Here is a 20649-nt window from a genome sequence, read left to right as displayed (position 1 = left end):
TCGTATGGAAACACACTCTTTAGTGGTATGTCTGCAGTTGTGATGGTATAGGCAATGCATATATTTTTCTACATTTAATAGAGTTGGCTTCTTTCTTTGCGTAGACTATAACATCCTAATTTTCATGGTGTTCAACTATTGTAAGATATATTACATTTTAAATAAAACAAAGAATTTGATTCGAGGAAAAACGTATAAACTACTATTACAATTATCCAAAAAATAACATATACTTTCTTAGAATTTTATTGATTTATCTGTGTTATATGTCTACTTCTATAAACTTGATATATGATTATTTTTGGTTTATTAGCTTACTCTTTTTTTGGTCTGTTTGTGTCTTTCTTCTTGTTTGCAATGACCACCTTAATGGTGTAAGTAGATGAAGATATTTCAGTTGATCAAGTGCAAGACAGGAGTGGTGCTAAAGTTTAGAACATGAAAAAAAACCCTAAAATATAAATTAATCATGGATATCATTTAAAATCTTCTCTATTTTCCACCCCTAAAGTAGTCAATCTAGCTATATATGAAAAAATTTAAAATTCATGATCTTATATAATTACAAACATTTTTGTCATTTTATCCAAGTCTTCAAAGAACAACAAAAAAGGATGAAAAAGCTGAATAAAAAAAGTATACTCACATTTTATCCAAAGTTTTCTAAAATTTGCATTCTAAGCATATTCCCTTCGTGTATCATTCTTAATTTTAACATAAATAACATTATAAATTCATAAATAGGATGTAAAACTAAAATATATATTCTCCTTTCCTATCCATGAAAATGGTGGCACTAGCAACAATACTTATGACATCTTTTAGCAGCACCATTACATTACAAAAAGAATTGTTATATAGTAGAGGTTATTTTGTGGAAGTTATAAAACCCTCCACAAACTAACATAATTTATGATGATTATGATATATTGTCTAAATAACAATAATTGTGGAGGTTTTACTTCTTTTTTAAAGAGGTTTAAAACCTACCCAAATCATAATACCCTTTTCACTTTCATTGTCCCATTTTTTTACATTTATTCCCTCCCAAAATTTTACACTTAAACTTTTTTTCTCAAATTCCAAAAACACTATCTAAACCCTAAGCGCCAATTTCCCCTCCCTTCTTCCTTCCCAAATTTCCTAATCTCCTAGTAAGTGCATTTGGGGTTTGTAGACTATTCATTTTCTTCCTTCCTTCCTTTATTCATCGCTCCAATTTCCCACTCCCTTCAGACTGTCCATTAGTAAACATGACAACTTTTACTATTTTTTAAAGTTTACTATTTATTTTAACTTTTTTTTTATTTAGTTTGTGGAAAATGGAAAGTTGCCTAGTCATGGAAAGATATACATTGAAACTCATAAAAGAAAGGATGAATCATTTGTAAATGACGTAGCAAAAGATATAGCGGTTAGTTCTACTATTATATGATTTTCAAACATTTTTCCTCAATATTTAGAGTTTTAACTACAAATTGTTATATGCCTATAGGCACAAATTGAAGTAGGTTTGTCTCAAAGCACTCTTAATGAATCAGAAGTTTCTCATAATGATGTTGTTGGTAGAGTGTTAGGCCCAGAGCATTCTAAGAGAGTGTGATGCATGGGTTTAGGAGCAACTCTTACTAACTCATTTAGAAATACAAGATTTCAACTTACAGATTTAAGCCTTGCCTCATTACCATTGCCCTATTATCAATATCTTCTAATCAATGACAACAGAACTACAACAATTTAGAATCCTAGATTCAAACAACCTTAGGTGCACTAAAAGAAAAAATGATAATAAAGGAAGGAAAAATTCTTGATAAATATGTAACATTCTTTGATTGTCAACCTCAAGTAAGTTACTAGAAAAGTTGAAACATTATGCTTGATATACTCTAATTATAAGGAGTCTTTATACTCTTAAGTGTCAATGCAAGTGTATAAGTGCATCCATACACTTGCAAATTACACCTATGCCACTGATTATTTAACTTTAATATTTTTGTTTCACCATTTTAAGAAGTTGGCGATGCAAATGAGCCTAAGTCTTCTTTAGGTACAATAGAATCATCTTGTGCTAGCAACATTTGGGGAGTTTATGATATTTTTTAGGATGAAACTATATTTAGTCTATGGATTTAGTGTAATTATGGAATAAGTTGTAGTTGCATTTCAATTTAACTTAATTTTATGTACTATGGTATTTTTGAGAATGAAATGTTTTAATGATATATATTTGAATACTTTGGTAAAATAATTTTGTCATTTTTTTTTGTCTCCATTGGAATCTTGCTACAAATAAATAATGTTGACAAAAATATGAGCATCTTAATGGTGAGATTGTCATGTAACACAAGCAAAATAAAGTAGTAAACTCACAAACTAAATAATACAAACGAGGTAGCTTAAAACCTCTAAATTTTAACTGTCAAATTGAATAGGGTATTGACTAAAAAAGAAGAAGAGAAAACATAGGTATTATTTTCAGTAAAATAGTTGAAAATAAATTAGGTTTAAAACCTCTACTGTAACATCCCATTTTGGTAGAATAAAACTACCAAAATAAAACATTACATAAATGACAACTTACTAGAAGCTATAGACTACCAATGAAGAAGATCTCACACTTGGAGTACAAAACTCTATCTATGCTTGATATGATCATAGATGGGGCAAGAATGAAGAGTTTTAAGAGTGACAAGAAACATAAAAAGAAATAGCATAGGTTTTATTCCTATTCTAGTTTCTAGTTTTAAGTCTCACATCTCTTAATTCTACACCATCTTAAGGGTATATAAGCTACCTAACTAGTCTAAAGATCAAAACTAAAACTATACATGAGATAACTAGCAATACAAGCAACTAAAAGAAGAACAGAGTTATTTATTCTTCTTTCTTTTAAGTCCAAGCTATGTGAAGTCTCACATTGCTTACACCTTAAAGAAAAAAAGACTATATAAGCTTCTTTACAACCAAACTAAGAGAAAGAAACTAGAAACTAGAATAGGCAAAATATAAGCCTAAGAAAACCTATGTTATTTCTTTTTATGATTCTTGTTACTCTTAAGACTCCTCATTCTTGCCCCATCTATGATCATATCAATGTTGCTACTTCACTATCAACCTCACTGTGAAACAATTGAAAAGACGTCCTCCTTAAGCTCACATCATTTAAGGTAATCATCGCAAGAAATCACACACAGACCAAAGACAAAAACAAGGGTAAGTTAAATGTACAAATAATTCATAATACGTCCAAAACATGTTAAACATTTTACACAAGAGACATATATCACATCAAACCAACCAAACACTTTATGCATAACAACCCTTTTTACTGACTATTCAGATTAGTATGAATATTGAGCTATGGTAGTTCGTGTTCTTGTTGTGGTAAAACAGCTGGCTCACCCCAACCTCACACAAGGTTAGTCCGTTATCACTCGCCTTAAGCCAAGGTAAAACCCCTATACTATGACCTCTTGTTGTTCTCATGACATGCCTTACCCCTCTCTACTTGAGAAGGAATGGAAATTAGAATGTCAAGATGAACTCCAAGACTGAGCTTCCCATATTCATACTTACAATATTTGAAACCATCACTGAGAATTCCTCCTTGGAACTCTCTTAATCAACCTTGAAACCACATGACACCATACATATGTTCATATATTTTCACATGAATTACCAACATATAACATCACTGATCATACTTCAAGGTACCATAAGCAACCATACCATTAATCTCAAATCACTTCAAAAATAAGTATAAAAGCATACAAGGTGATGCCCAGGCGCCCAGGAGTTGGTGCCTAGCGCCCTAAAACACAAAGGTAGTGCCAAGGCGTTAAAGAGTTGGAGCTCAACGCCCAAAAACAATGATGTAGCGCCCAAGCGTTGGAGGGTTGGCTATCAGCGCCATGACAAAAGCAAAACCTCTAAAAACCATACTTTGGACACTTCACCCCCAACTTCTAAATATCTCTAGGACCCTCCAGATTCTGAGAAAACTCTGAAAACATTGTTGTAACTCAAATTGACCCATTGAAACCCAAATTCACTCCTATAAGCTACCGAAACTAAATTCTAAATTTTCTAACCCCCATATCAGTTTACCAACTGCATAACCAAGTCTATATACACTTGTTAGCACACTCCAACACCTTAGTTTCCTTCCAGCAATCCTACTTTCAATTTCCAACACCTAAAACCTCCAAAATGGACTAAGGTGTTGATAGGGAGAGAATGTGTGTTATGAACCCAATCTCTAATTCTTCTGACACAACAAAAATCTTTATTTTTGTTTGATACATATGTTGGTTTACAAATGTCTCTATATGGTTAAATACATATGATATCATGTTTATTAGTCTGCATACTACTATGATCATAACTGTGTTTATATATTCTGTATGCATGATAAATGTTTTGATAAGATAAAACATCAACCACAAATCAAATTTGTATGATAGAATCGATTACAATGATGTTGTAATCAATTAAGCTCATCAAATAGCTTATGTTTTAAATTGTGACAGAACAACAAGTTTTAAATTGATTACATTAAGTATAAAATAAATTTTGATATGTGCTACGATGAGTTTTGAAGAGAAAAAGTTTTCAAAATTTGCTAAAGTGTTTAGCTTAATCGATTACACTATGTATGTAATCAATTAAGTATGTTATGTTTTGAAAACTATTTTAAAGCTAAGTCATCACTGTTCTAACGGTTATATTTTTAAATATGTTAACTGACATTTATTGCAAATCGATTAAATTAATTGTGCATTCAATTAGATCTGTTTGAATTGTAATTTTGTTACATCTGTCACTTATGTAACCGATTACATTACTAACGTAATCGATTAATCTGCAACTGTCATGATATAATTATATATTGACGCACTGCATATTGAACTTAACGAATTAATCATTCTAAATTTTCATATTTTATATCTTTGATTTGAGAAAACTATTACAGGTGATTGAGAAGCTCCAAGATTCAGAGATTTGGAAGCAAGACTATGGACGTAATTGACTGATCATACTTTGCACTACTGAGGTGTTTCTACATTGATCAAAAATGTGTTTTCGCAATCTCAGATTGTTGTTCCTTGTTTGTGTGTGTCAGGAAGAAGAACAAGGGGTTCTTGACTTTGAAAGGTGGTCTTAAAGGGTTCTGCAACAAGGACGTGTGGTCCTTTGCGCATGTGTTTTCTTTCTATATTTGATTGTTGAGTGGGAGAGGTGTTTACATTATGATAGTGTTCTCTGTAAAACCTTTGGTGTAAATATCAAATCATTATAGTGAAAGATCCTTCAATCTAAGGTTGATTGGAAGGGAAACTGGATGTAGGCATTGAGGCCAAACTAGGATAAAAACCTTGTGTTTGATCTTATTTCCTTATCTCTTTTACTTTAAAATTGTGTGTGTTTATTGCTTAGATTACAAGAAAGATTAAAGATCATTTAAAGTTTGTGAGAAGATTTAAAAAGCATTCGTTTTTAGTAATCACCAATTCAACCCCGCTCTTGGTGTTAGAAACAAGGCATTTCTTTTCTAACAATTGGCACCAGCGATGGTTTTTAGAAGTTATTTGAAAAAAATAATCGATTACTCTTTTTGTAAAATCGATTAAGTGATCCTGATGGCCTATGTTTCTCTAATAATGAGGAAGAGTGAATTTGAAAATGATTATGTGCTTGTTACTTGTAATGATAAATGCATTTTTGTTACTAATGGTTTTCATGAAACTTTTAATATAGGTATATTTCAGAAATCTTCCCAGGAAAGAAAGATTGGGATCAACATTCTTGAAACCAAAGAAAAGGAAGCAGACTTACTGAAAGAAAAATTTACAAGATTCCTGAATATAAAGAGGACAAATACAAATCTCAAGAATGATCAGAATATGAACAAGGATCGAGCTTTACAGGATGTTGATCTCAGTATGATGGCCAAGTCAGACACAACTAGGCTATGTTCTGAACAAGAAGAAAAATAATCCATGTGGTATTTGGACAGTAGATGTTCGAGAGATATGATAGGCGATCCTACTAGATTCACAAGCCTTTCTCACAGGACAACTAGTCATGTCACTTATGGTGATAATAACAAGGGTAAAATCATTGGAATTGGTAAAATCTAAGCACGCTCTTCATATGAAATTGAAAATGTGTTTCTTGTTGAAAGTTTAAAACATAATCTGCTTAGCATTATTCAACTTTGTGATAAAGGGTTGAAAATAACGTTTGAACCAAATCATTGTCTTATAAGTAATGGCTCTACAGATGAACTTTTATTAATTGGAAAGAGATACAATAACATTTACATCATTGACTTTAGAAAAACCTCATTTAAATCTGTTGTATGCTTACTTTCTAAAGAGGATGACGCTTGTCAAAAAGGGAAGCAAACAAAGACATCCTTTAAAAACAAGAGAGAGATTTCTACCACTAGACCTCTTGAACTTCTTCATATGGATTTGTTTGGTCCCTCAAGAGTCAAAAGTCTTAGAGGAAATCTGTATGGATTGATAATTATTGATGATTACTCTAGATATACCTGAACATTTTTTATTGCTTCCAAAAGTGAAACCTTCAGGGTATTCAAGAAGTTTGCAGCCATGATACATAATGAAAAGGAGCTTAAAATCAAGTCAATTAGAAGTGATCATGGTAGGGAGTTTTAGAATGAGTTGTTTGATGATTACTATGCAGAAATGGGGATTTCTCAAACCTTCTTTGCACCCAAAACTCTTGATGGAAGAAGGATCCAGCTGGTTCTGGTGGTGGAAGCTATCAACCAGATCTTCTTCTCTAAACATATATGGATGCAACTGCTTCTATTTTTACAACTAAATGTCCGATACAAGAAGCTGGTTATGTGAATGAATGGATGAAAGAACGCATCAAAATGAAGAAGGATTGAAAGAGTAGGTGTGTTCGGTGGAATGCATAGGTAAGGAATCAAGAGGAATTGAAGCAACACTCCAATCGGTGGTGATAAACTGATGAAGCGGTGATGGAGAAAAGTGGAATGAAGGTAGAGATCTGGGTGTTGAAATGTGATGCAGATGGGTGGAGAAATGCTAGGAATGGAGCCTAGCTAGGGAGAGAGGCTAAAGGAAACTCTCAAGCTCTCTCTCGATGCCTTCAACAAGAAGAAAGTTCTGGAGAGAAATTGACATAATCAATTCTTCATTCAAATCAAAGGTATCTTTTACAATGGCTAAGCAAGCTATTTAAAAAGGAAAAATACAAAGGTCTTGGTTCACGCCTTCACTTGGCTAACATTCCAGCAATGCCAGCTATGCAAGGGTGAATAAACGTGAAACTCCACGTGGACAATAAGCAAACAACTTGGTGAATAAATGTAGTGGCTACGTGGGCAACAAGCTAGCAACACATGGACAACAAGTTTGGTGCAGTTTTAGCCACTGAGCATAAACTCCCTTCTGCTGGGCATCAAGCTTCTTTCGTCTTCAACAAAGCTGCTAGAATATGGCTCATGTTGGGCTTCCTAGAGTAGCTTGCTAGACAATTCTATAATGAATCCAAGTGAAGATTTAACTTGATTCTCCACTCTAGAAGTTTCCTTGCTTCTTAATTCATCAAGCTTCTTGGCTAGTTGATCCATGATTTCTTAGCCTTATTAAACCCTACAAAACATATACAAACATATTAAAGACAATCCTTCTAAGACTTTAGAGAAAGAAAATCAAGAAAATGCTTTTTTAAAAGTCCTTTTCTTAGCCTTAGGTTAAGTTGGTACTCCTTTGAATGGAATGCCCTAAATGGGTTTCCATCAACTCCTCAACAAAATGAAGTTGTTGAAACGAAAAATAGGGCCTTGGAAGAGCTTGCGATAACAATGCTTAATGAAAGGGATTTGCCAAAGTATTTTTGAGCAGATGTAGTCAGCACTGCATGTTATGTACTCAACAGGACAATTATCAGATCCATGCTAAAGGTTACACCCTATGAGTTGTTCAAGGGAAGGAAACCAAATATCACATACTTGATACTCTTCGGTAGTAAGTGTTTCGTGCTCAATAATGGTAAAGAGAGCCTAGGCAAATTTGAGTCTAAAGTCGATGAGGTTATTTTTATTGGATACTCTCTTTCTAGCAAAGCATAGTGTTTAATAAGAGAAATCTGTGTTGAGGAATCTATGCATGTTGCATTTGATGAATACCTTGATAATTCTACTAACCAAATTCATTCTAGAAAGTGTGTAGATGTAGGTGATTTTTCAGGTGAAGAGGAAGAAAGTGAAGAAATTCATGAGAATGAAACTCTAGAGGCTACTACTAATCCTCCTAGAGCTGAATCTGTGAAAGAATGGAAGATTCCAAGAAATGTGTCTACCAGCAACATCATTGGGGACATCACAAGAAGAGTGTCTACTCGAAGGTAGCTCAATCAGTTTTGCATGAATGTAGCATATGTGTCACAAATTGAGCCGAAATTTTTTGATGATGCACTATCTGATGAAAACTAGTTAATGGCAATGCAAGAGGAGCTAAATCAATTAAAAAGAATCATATTATGTTCTCTAATCTTCAAACAACTGGGTACATTCGTCAAAATCTTAGAAACAAAACCATAGGAAAACATGAATAATTTTAGGGAGATGATGACCTTTATAAATAAAAATTATTTAATTGGTGATTTTATTTATAAACTCAATTTTTATTAATAAAAAATCAAGTTTATTTTTAAAGACCACATTTGTACTTTTTTCTATTTTTTAAATCTTAAAAAAAAACTTAAAGATAATTAAACATAATATATTTCTTTTGAATAACAAAATATTCTGAACTCTTTTATTAAAGGAGTTGAATGATTTGTTAGTGTTTTTGAGCTTAACTTGACAGCATTTTCTATCGTCTAGAAACAAAAATGCGAAAATAATTGAATGCCTTTAGTGTTGGTCATAGAAAATATATATTGTTCTTGAATAAGCTTGAAAATACCATTTGTTTCTACCACACCCAATAGTTTCACATCATTTAGGAGTCAAGGTCTAAGGCAATTTAAATACTTCTTCCACCCTCGAAGACACCTTTTAACTATAAAACCATGATAGAGTATAAACTCCAAAATAGACAATACCTCGGATGCATGGTGATTGACGTTAACGATGTAACTTGACGGACTTTAGATTAAACATTGACACCCACCATGAGGTCAATAACAACGTTCTAAATAAATCATTAGTCCCCTAAGTTCTTCCTTGAAGATAAACCATCATTTTCCTTAAACCTCAACTAGAAAACTTATATGTTCCTATCATACTCTATAGTCTCACATCACTTAGAAATTAAGACCTAAAGCAATTTTTTCATTCTCTAAGATGTCTTTAAATGACAAAATCATGACGGAGTTCAAGTATCCAAAACGAAAAATACTTCAAAAATACGATGATTAACTCTAACAATGTCACTCAATATAGTTGAGATCAGAACACCATTATTTAACATTTTCTTAAAAAAAAAATTAGGAGAAAGAAGATCTCCTTGTATCACACTTCCATACGAAAGAAATAACACACAAAACTACCATTTATTCTAAAAGAAAAAGTGCACAGTTTAAATTTCCATTATCATGAAGTAAAGATGTTATGAAAACCAATACTATTTAAAACTTCCATAAAACAATTAATTACCATCTAATTTAATAAGTTAAGTAATTATATATAAAAATTAAAATAGTAAATTTAAGTTGAATGGATGAATTTTGATCTGAACCGATCCAACTAACTGATGAGCAGACCTAATTAATTTGCAGTCCCACTTTAAGATATGCTATTATTGAAATGACGTAATTTTAGGTAGTTTTAGATATAACTAAAACTTAGGGCTGAAAAAAAAAACCGCTTGAATCCGATCAAATTCGAATTAAGTTTGAACATATAAATTTGATTAAATAAATATATAATGTTATAGACATAAAACTAATAACATGGACAATTAAAATCAATTTTAAATAACGATTAAAATTTTATAGATATTTTACTAAATTTAAATTTATATTTTAATATTTATCTATTTTTAAATATAATTTAAATTTTATTTTTAATATCATATTATTAAAACTTAGTAAGTTATATAAAATAATTATTATTTATTCATACATTTTAAAAATTCATTATATTTACATTATTTGTTCAAAAATAAAAATATTTTTATTAAAAAGTTAAATTTAATATAAATTTATAATTCGAAAAACTGTATTGAATTAATTTTAGAATCCGAACAACTCCAATTAAATTAACCTGATAAATTAAAGGAGTAAATACAAATTTTAAAATTTTAAATTTAAGTTATATTAAATTAATCTGAATATAATTCAACTTATAAAAAGATAATGTAATGAAATAATAATTTTAAATTTTGAAATAAAATTAAGAATTAAATATATTTTTAGTTTTATAATAAAAAAGAAAATCAATTTTTTTCAAAATTTTAAATTAATTCAATTTTTATTTTTAGAGCAATTAAAATTTAGTTATTTTAATCCAATTTTATTAAATTTATGTAATATATCAAATATATTTTTTTAATTAATAATAAAATAAAAGTATGTCAAACGAGTAAAGAAATTCAAATATTATCATATATTTAAAATATCAAATAAATTTAATATAATTTAAGTTGAAAAATTAAATTCATATGTCTCTACAATAAAGAAATTAGATTAAAATTAAAAAAAAGAAAACTATTTTTAATTTTTATTTAAAATTAAAATTAGTAGACAAAAATATATTTAACTTATAATTAAAATATTAAAAATAAATTAATTAATAGAGATGATGAAGTTACGGACATGTCTGAAGAAGTCTATGCTGTTTCATGATTTGATTGTAAACTGGTACCGTAATTCGCGAATATGCCATCTTGGTTGGTTCTTTCTTTCTGGCACACCCACACGTACAAAGTAATCAAAAGTTTGTATTCGTGGTTCGAAAGCGCGTGCATGACACTGTCCAATCACTACCCAACAACACAACGCTGTAAGGTAGAGAATTAACGGCGCGTGAAGGGAAGAAATAGCAAATGTAATTAAAATTGAAAGAAAAATTAGTGTTAGTGGTGCAGGCAGCTTTGGAAATCATAATTGATTGACTTTATTGAAGTTAGCTATGAGAAGAGGCTCACTCACTCACTTTCGGCACAAAATGGACATTTCTTATTTTGGAAAAAATCCAACTTAGTACATTTTCCACTGTACCACATTTTAAGGTCAGACAAAACCCTAACTCATAAGTTAACTGTAGGTTTCACAGGTCGGTCGCACTTTTAATTCACCAACAACCAAACTCAAAATATACATATACAATGTCAAAATCAAAATTAAAAGGGAAAACCTATGTTTTAATTCCATTATTGGTGTTTGGGGACTATTTTTTATTATCTATAAAATAATTGAAAGAGAGACGACTTTATATATTTTATAGAATTTAACAAATAATTCAGTCATTAATTTATAGAAAAAAAAAGAAGATAAAGGGTTTTAAGTACACATTTAAGAAAATCATTTTTTTTAAAATTAGCGTTATTATGTCTTTGTCTTTATCTTTTGTTCCAAAAGAAATGAAAAGGTTGAAGAAAAACAAAACTTGATACAAAATAATAAAATGTTTTTTTTTTCTTTTTGTTGAAATGGTATATAGGAAACAGAAAAAGAATTGTATTTAAAAATACAAAAAAAAATATCTATTTGTGTTTTTTATATGTATGTTACTTTATTTATCTTTTCCTTTTCCTTCTTTTTAACATAACGAAATACTTTTTTAAATCTTAATTTTTTTTTCGTTAATCTTTCCTTCTTCCACCAAACATATACTCTGGGTGCATTGAAGTAGACTTTATATTTCAAATTCAAGAATGTTATCACTAATTTGATAGACCATCCTTGTTGGATTAATCAAATCCAAAAAGATTAACCAAAATTGTCATAATTGTCATGTGTGAAGCATTACTCTTTTCCTTTGTCATTTCTAAAGTTAAAAATATTCTCAACTAGTCTTAAAAAGTATACCTAATATTACTTTAAGTGTTGAAAATTATTCAAATTTATTTGTAAATTATTAACTTAGGTATTAATTAAAGTAATCAAGAATTTCATTTATCGTGTTTAACTTTGTCTTTTTCTTATAATAACACATGCTTTATATATACTTTACAACATTTACTACTTGTAAGTACTTTCAAACACAAACTTCTTTTTATTCTTTTATTTCTAAGTTTTTCTTATAAATAAAAGTGTATATAAATAACATAATATAATTATATTAAAACCACTGTAAACACTTTCAAACACAGACGTCTTTTTATTCTTTTATTTCTACATTTTTCTTATAAATAAAAGTGTATATTATTAACCGAATATAATTATATTTAAACCATAATTAATGGAAACTAAAAAATCATCATCTTTTTTTCAAGTCAATCGCCAAGTCGACAAGTGTCACACTTTCTATTTTATGCAATTCTGCCAGAGTCATTTTCTGACACTTGATTCCACTATCACTCAAAATTATTCAATAAACTGAAATGAGGAAGAAAAGTATACATAAATTGTTTTTAATTTTAACTTTAAAGTCATATAACATTATTAAATGTGTTGTAATAATAGTATTAGACTTAAAATAAAAGTACATTTTTTTTCGTGTAAAGGGATATATCCCTTCATATAATTTAGTGATTTCTTAGATAAGAAATGATGGTCAAATGTAAATAAAAAAATGAACATAATTAAATAGTTACTTTTATATATTTTACAAATGAAAAAAAATTAAAATAAAGAAATTTAGAAATTGTAATTCTGAAATTATGTAATTAAGAATAATTTAATAAAATTTATTCATATTACATACAAATAAGATGATCTACTTTTTTATAGTCTCTTACTCAGTAACTTCAAGATTAAGCATGTTGAACTTGAGATAATTTTGGGATAACTTATGGGAGAGTAAGGGCCAATTACAGACAAGAAACTCGTGTTGACAAAGTTTCTTAAAAATCCTGTATTTTAATTTCACTTTTCTTAGTTAATGTTTTACACTATGGTAAAAACAAACTAAATGAATTTTTTATATTTTTTAAATGTAATTTTTAAGTGTTAATTGAATATATCAAAAAGATTATAAGATATTTACTATAGAAGAAATCACTAACATCAATCGAATTTAGAGATAAAAATTAATTAATTATTATTGACTAATTTACATATTATTTTATAAATTAAGAATTATTAACATCTAAAATACTCTTTATTATTAATAAAAGAGTACAACTTATTTATAAATTAGAGTCTAAATTATATGATAATACCATATTAAGTTTTCACTATATCATTACATCTGCCATATATATTCTATGCGCATGACAATAGTCTAATATTAATCTTCTGTATATCTCATGTAAAAATATTTATAATAAGATAATCACCTATACATATTATTGAGTACGAAAGATTCTTCATTTCAAATATATGATGGAAAACCTTGATCAACTATTAATTTTATACATTATCTTGTAAGTAATATCTTTCCGCATCTTTTTTTGACAATTGATTTCAATCCATTACATTTCATAAAATAATCTTACATAAATACAATAATTAGGAATAAACAGATATATATATATTAAAAATAATTTTGAAAAGGAAAATAAAAGATATATTAAATAATATTGTTTTTACTTAAACAATATTCTTTATGTAAGGCCGAGATTAATACTTTTATAAGAGAGAAAATTAATAAGACCCAAATTCTTATTTCAACTATGAAATCATTGTTAAAGGAAAGGATATTCTCTGGAGCCCTTACAGGCATGAAAAATATTTGTTTATTAAGTGTAATATAATATAATTATTAGAATATATAAAATTTAAATTATATTTTGATGGTGTTGAATTTAGCACTTGTGTGATCCATCCACATAAGTAGAGAAGTTTTATTTGTTAGTGTTTGCCAGAAATGGAGTGTTGATGAGTTTAACGATAAGATGTGGATTTGGTTTGATGCGAGTGATGTGACTTCCATTGTGAACATTAGAAAAAGCTTTAAATGGTGCGAAAAGATGTAATGAAAAGAAAGAAAACGAGCACAGATTGTCTGGGACCATTATTTTATGTTTAAATAAATCTATTATGTATCTTTTAATGCTGTAGAATATATTTTCATCTTTAAAAAATATTGTAATAAGCTATTATTAATATTTTAAATGTATTTATGTAAAGTATCTCCTGAATAAATAAATAACTTTAATATCTCCTCAATTTAGTCTTAATCATCTCATGTAAAACTTTTAGTTCAATTAACTACTTTTCATGATCAATTATTGAGATCACACTATCACATATAATTGACTTTACTTTTGAAGACTTGTATCTTAAATTAGATTCCAAGATTGTTTTCATCTATCATACTACCTTACATAAATATACATACAAAGAACTAAATATTATTTTTTATATAATATAGTAAATTCTCTCTAACCTACTAAATAATTCTTTTTCACACGAAAACTGAGTAATAAGACACCTAATGTAATCAGTAAAACCAAAATAAATCTCTTTTCATTTAACGCACGTCCTATAACTTATACTTCCTCATTGGAAATATTACTATTCATAACAAGTCATCTCATTTTCAATCATATAACATTTTCATCTCCATTTTTAATTCAATTTATCACACCACTAATAGAAATAATCAGTCATCGTATATCATATCAAAAATAAAACAAATATACCATCTTTTGAAATAATTTTACTAATTTATTTTTCAATGAATGATCTACAAGGAAAATAAAATGAAATCAGAAAAATATTAATATTTCCTTAGAAAGGAAAACTATTAATTCATTTTCTTTTTTTTATAAAGCTAACATTAAATTTACCAAATAAGTACTAGAAGAAAAAAATATTAAAAAATATATATACTCATTAGAAAAACATAAAATAGAAATTCTTACTTTTTTTCATATAAAAGAAAAGATAATACAAAAATAAAATACATAATTAATTATGTTTTTAATCTTTTATTAATAATTACATATTTTGGTTATAATAAAAATAATCTCAAAAATCATAATAAATTAATATTTTTTCTTTATTAAAAAAACTTCATATTAATCATTGATTACCATCGTTTAGTGATATTTTTAAGAAATATGTGTTGAAAGTCTCCTATTAACTAAAATTAATATCAATATAAAATATAGAAATGAATGCAAACTTTACTTCAAGTTAGTTTTGTAGAGCTGAATTAGGTTTAAAGTTCATTCCTTAACATGATATGACAATTATATATTAAAATCTATTCTATCGAATTTATCTTTGTTAAACATATTGTTTTGTCCTCTATTGGACCATTATCAAAATATTCATTAATGTTAAAATTTACTTGAATAATAAATTTAATAAGTAAGTAGTAACTGAAATAATTAATTAGAACATCAATATTTATCTGAGATTAAGCATATAGGTTTTAGAAAATAACAATTAATTAAAAAATAGTAAAAAGTATACTATAGTTTAATTAAATTTAGTGATTTCCATCCATTTTTTTTATCGTACATATTTAAAAAGTTAAATATGATACTACGTATACATGTTTAAAATAATAAATTGTAAAGTTATTTAAATATCAATTAATAATTTATTAATAAATTATAACAACTTTACTTTTTATTTTCTCTTAAAAGTGTAGCCATCTTACATAGGAAAAAGTAAAATTCTTATATAATAATTGTTTGGATCGGTAACAACCATCAATTTCAAATGTAGTTTGTCAACTTCCTTATCATTTTCTTATATCCTTCTCATTGGTCTGATATGCACTTGGCACCCTCCCCTTTCGTTTGTCCATGCAAATTCATTCGTAATTATCTCCTACTATTGCTAATGGATCATTTTGATAAGCTAAGCTACTTTGTACCTACTATTGCTAATGAATTGTGAAATTTATTATTTTTTTAAAATTCAATTTCTCTTAAAGGAAATTGATGTCATTGGAATATTTTTACATGGTTAAATTTGTAAATACATATAGAATCTAATCAATTAAAATGAATTTCGATTAGTTTAAGAACGAATTTCTCTAACTTTTGTTTTTGTGTAAGATGTTTGTGAGAGACGAAGAAAATAGATTAAGAGTAGTGTAATTTTTTTAAATGATACTCTATTATTTTATTTTTAAAAATATTAAATTGTAAATAGGTTTTTTTAATAGCCGATTTCATTTTATTAAAACTTATCATATCTCTAAAAATAATTTATGTGGATTTTTTTTTCTTTTTTAATAAAACAACTCTAAGCTTTGGAGCTGTGTAATGAGTGAGTTGTAGTAGGAGTTTCTTAAGATAATGGAAACTAATAATTTATTTTTTATTTTAATTATAATTACATGAATTGAAATCTACTATGAAGATGAAGATGAAGATGAATATAATTTTAATTTTGATTTGGATTGAATTGTGGTTGTGTTGATGAAAATGAGATGTGCAATATTGTTTTGGGAGTTTGATGTGACAGAGAAAAGTTATAATGGTAGATTGATAAAATTGTTGGATGAAGAAGGGAAACTTGATCGTGTATATTGAGAATATGATCATGTATTATAGAAATAGAAATGGTATTGAGAGAGTTGAGTTATGGTTAGATCTATATTTTCGTAAGGTTGAGATTCAAGTATTTTGATGTAATTGAATTGTTCTATGATATATGTACTTGTTTGAGAATCGTGGTAATTTGAAATTCTACAATATTTTAGAATGATTTCTATGCACCATAATTTATAAGATTGGTATATAGTATTATTGTGTGTAAGAATGCATTGAATTGATACTTCTCATAGAATATAGAGTCATATGGAGTGATATAAGTGTTTGGTAATGATGAAAAATTCCTAGTCATGGTCAAACACTTTCAAAAAGAGTGGAAATCATCCTTGAAGATGATACCAACTCTACCTTGTGGACCACCTTTGGAACCATCATGGAACATAGCTTGAAGAGTAGTATAGGTTCTTTAGGCCATTGTATTCAGCCATGTAGTATAGGTTTTTTAAGGCTTGTATTAAGACCTATTTAGCATAGGGTTTTCTTTAAATTAGACATCCAAACCAAGTGGAAAGTGTGTGTCATGTGTCATGCTTCCATTTGAGAGGATTTGCCTTTTGTAGTGGCCATATGACACTCTAGGATTGGAGAGGTTTTATTTTTGGTAGTGACCACATGTCCCTCCACCATTAGAGAGGATTTGTGACACTTGTCTCCATCTGAGAAGGGTAGTATTTTGGCCAATGAGTGCAAAGGTGAGAGATTATGCTTTTAGGGTTTTTAAGAGATACCCTTATCTATATATAGATTGTCTCCTCTCTTATAATTATCTTGGAATTTTATTAATGTTATGCTGCCCAAATTTGGCCATACATTTCCTAGATCAAAACTAAAGCAATTCTAGAGGCCCCTCTAGTCACCTTCCTCCTTGAGTTGGCCTCACCTCTCTTGGAGCTACCAAACACTACACCATCACCACCATATCTCCTAGAGGTCATGAGCTTCTACATCATCCACACCTTAGTTCATCATCCTTGGACCATTTACCACTAGTTTTTCACATTCAAGGAAACATCCTTCCATACACATCTCCTAGTTTTGGTTCAACCTAATTAAGGAGGTTGCTATAATGTAACTAGTATAATATGAAAATTTAATGTTATTAACATTTTATTTTTAATTTTTTTTTGTACCATTAGGTGCAAGTGTGTGACAATTGGGCATCACAATGAAGTTTGAGAAAGATCAACCACTATTTTTCTATTGTTAAGTGTGCCTTGAGTATCATTAGGAGCTACAGTTCTAGTGGCTTGGGTGTTGGGCAGTGGAAAAATAATGTTAGGTGAGATTTTAAATAAAAATTTAGAGGGTTCTAGTGGAAAATGGCGTTGAGTACTAGGCACAACTTGGATAGTGAGCCATTATTTTGATTGCACTAGACAAACCTTTTATAATGTTGGGCAGATTTTTTTAAAACAAATAGTTCTTTTGTTTTATAACATTGGGCGGTGGATCTGTTATGCTAGGTGATTTTTAATTTCCTTTATTGAGAATTTTAAGTTATAAGAATTATATTTGGTTTGATAGTGTGAGGTATGAGTCAAAGTAGTTATTTTCAAGGGAAAATACTACTTTTGTGTGTTGAAGTGTATTAAGGAGATTTCATGAGTGAGATTATCCTAACTCTACTAGTATTCTACTTATTTAGAGAAATTTATCTAAATGGTAAGAGTTGAATGAGACTTCACAAAGTAGACATTATGATATGACAAATGATCATACTTATATAACTAGTAAGGTTAACCTTGTCATGACTTGATGGAGGATATTGCTCCTTATATTGTTATAAAATTGAGGAATTAGAAGTAAGTATGATAGTTGCAGAGTCTCATGAGTTTATTTAATATACTAGTCTACCAAAAATAGGGTCTAGCTTTATTTTGTTGTTTGAGCCGCTTTGGGTTAATTTCTTTTAATAATGTAGGCAAATACTTAGTATTTGATTTGATGAATGAGAACTATTTGTGTTATTGGGCCAATTTCTACAATGAATATTTTTGTTGAATGAGCCATTGGGCTGAAGTTTGAAGAGAGATTATGAAAGTTGAGTTAAGGGTTGATTGCATCTTAGATAGAAGTTCAACATTATTTTGATGTGTATACACACTTTTAAAAGACATTAATTTTTTTATGCATTAGTTTACCCTCACATTCTTTTATTTTGTGTTTTTGTTTTCTCTTTATGCAATGATTATATGATAATACGTGAGTAGAGAAAGACATAAGTGGTTGTAATAATAAAGGCAGTGATACATGTTTAGAGGTATCAAGGCAAAAAAATTATATTAAGTGGCCAAACATTTTGAAATATTTTTAAATTATATGTAGCAAAGATTTTATAAATTTTTTAAATTATATATAGTATATTAGGAATTGATGGGAATTAAATTAAACATATTTTTATTTCTTTTATAAAGCTTAACATTTAATGTTAATAAATACAAAATACAAAATCAAATATAATAAAGAGTAAAAATATATGAATATAGAAAATAGAGTATTAGAGTTGATAGATGTTTTAAATTAATGAGACCATATTATTTTAATGTTAAAATAATTTAATAATACAAATAGAATTTTATAAACGCGTCTCATTATCTAAGACACTTATTATCTCTCTAGAAACTTTTCTCTAGACTTTCTCTCCCTTCTCTCTAAGTTTTTTAGCTCTTGAGTTATCTCTTTGACGATCAGAAGGTGCCTAGACGATCGCGGCAGTGAAGTCTACAACTTCATCCGATCAATTTCTCTAAGAGTAAGTTAGCTTATACTCTTTTCTTTGATCAATTTTTTTTCCTTACATGCTAGCTCTCTTTGTTTTGAATGTGAAGTTTGAGTCTTCTATACGACTCTCTACTAATTAGTGGTTTTAAGGTATACCATGATCATGTTTTTGTGAGTTGTAGGTGCAAATAGAGTTCCTTGAGCTGGTGGAGTCATCTTAGCTCTTGTAGAGCAGTTTGGTCCTTTATAAGGTAAGAGAAACTAATATTGTCCTTAATTTCGTGTTATGATGCATGAATTTATGTTTGCTATGTTGTGAGGAATTATGTTTGGTTGAATATGTTATGATTGAGATTATTGTTGTGTGATGTTTACATGTTGCTGAATAGTATTGGTCATGTTTGAGAATTGTATTGGTTTGAATGTTTCATGTTGTTTTGGAGTATAAATGGTATACATTGATATAGTATTGGGAAGTAGAGAGTAGGCTTGGTTTTTGGTCTAAAAGGAGGGTTTTGATAGGCGGAAAGTTGAGTTAATGATCAAATGGGAGAAACTGAGATTTTGGGTCTGTCTTATGGTTATTTTTAAAATTGTCTAGGCCTTATGTTAAGCAAAATCTGAAATGGAATTAGTCAATGGTTGATAGGTTTATTTTTGTGTTGTTTTTTTATGAAAATGAAGGTTTGGGGTCTGTTTTTGAGTCAATTGTGACTTGTTTAGACCTATACTTTGCAAAGTTCTAGTTTAAAATATGTAGAATCGATCTTAGGTACTTTTGAGTTGTTGAGTTGTCTAGTGTATCTGGTTTCTAACCAAATGACCAACGTGGTACTCCATTTCCATATATAAACATATTTTCACATCAATCCTAGTGTTAGAGAACCTAAATTGATCATTTGGATAGGTCTAAGGTGCACCTAAATTGATCAAGTGTAATAATAGATTATTTCAGTCAAAATGTTATCTTTTCTTTAAAACTCTCTGGAATAATCAATTTTTAGGTATGATAATTGATTATTTCAATCAAAAGGTCCTCTTTGTATGAATTTTTTCTGGAATAATAGATTATCAAGTGTGATAATGGATTATCCTAAAGAAAACCTTAAAATTTAAATTTATATTGGGCATCTTGTATGCATGTTTGCTTTCTTTTGTTTTCTTTTTTTCTGTTTCTTATGCATGGAAATGTAATGATAATGTATGACTTTTTTAGTAATTTCAATGGAATTTTTATGAGGTTTTATGCATGAAGTTATGTATATTTCCAAGTATGGTTTGGAAAGGAATTCCAAGGAGA

The sequence above is a fragment of the Vigna umbellata genome, chromosome 1 (assembly GCF_029865625.1).
Source record: "Vigna umbellata cultivar VRB3 chromosome 1, Vumbellata_1.0, whole genome shotgun sequence".
NCBI classification, from domain to species: Eukaryota; Viridiplantae; Streptophyta; class Magnoliopsida; order Fabales; family Fabaceae; genus Vigna; species Vigna umbellata.
Note: the sequence above shows the minus strand (reverse complement) of the source record.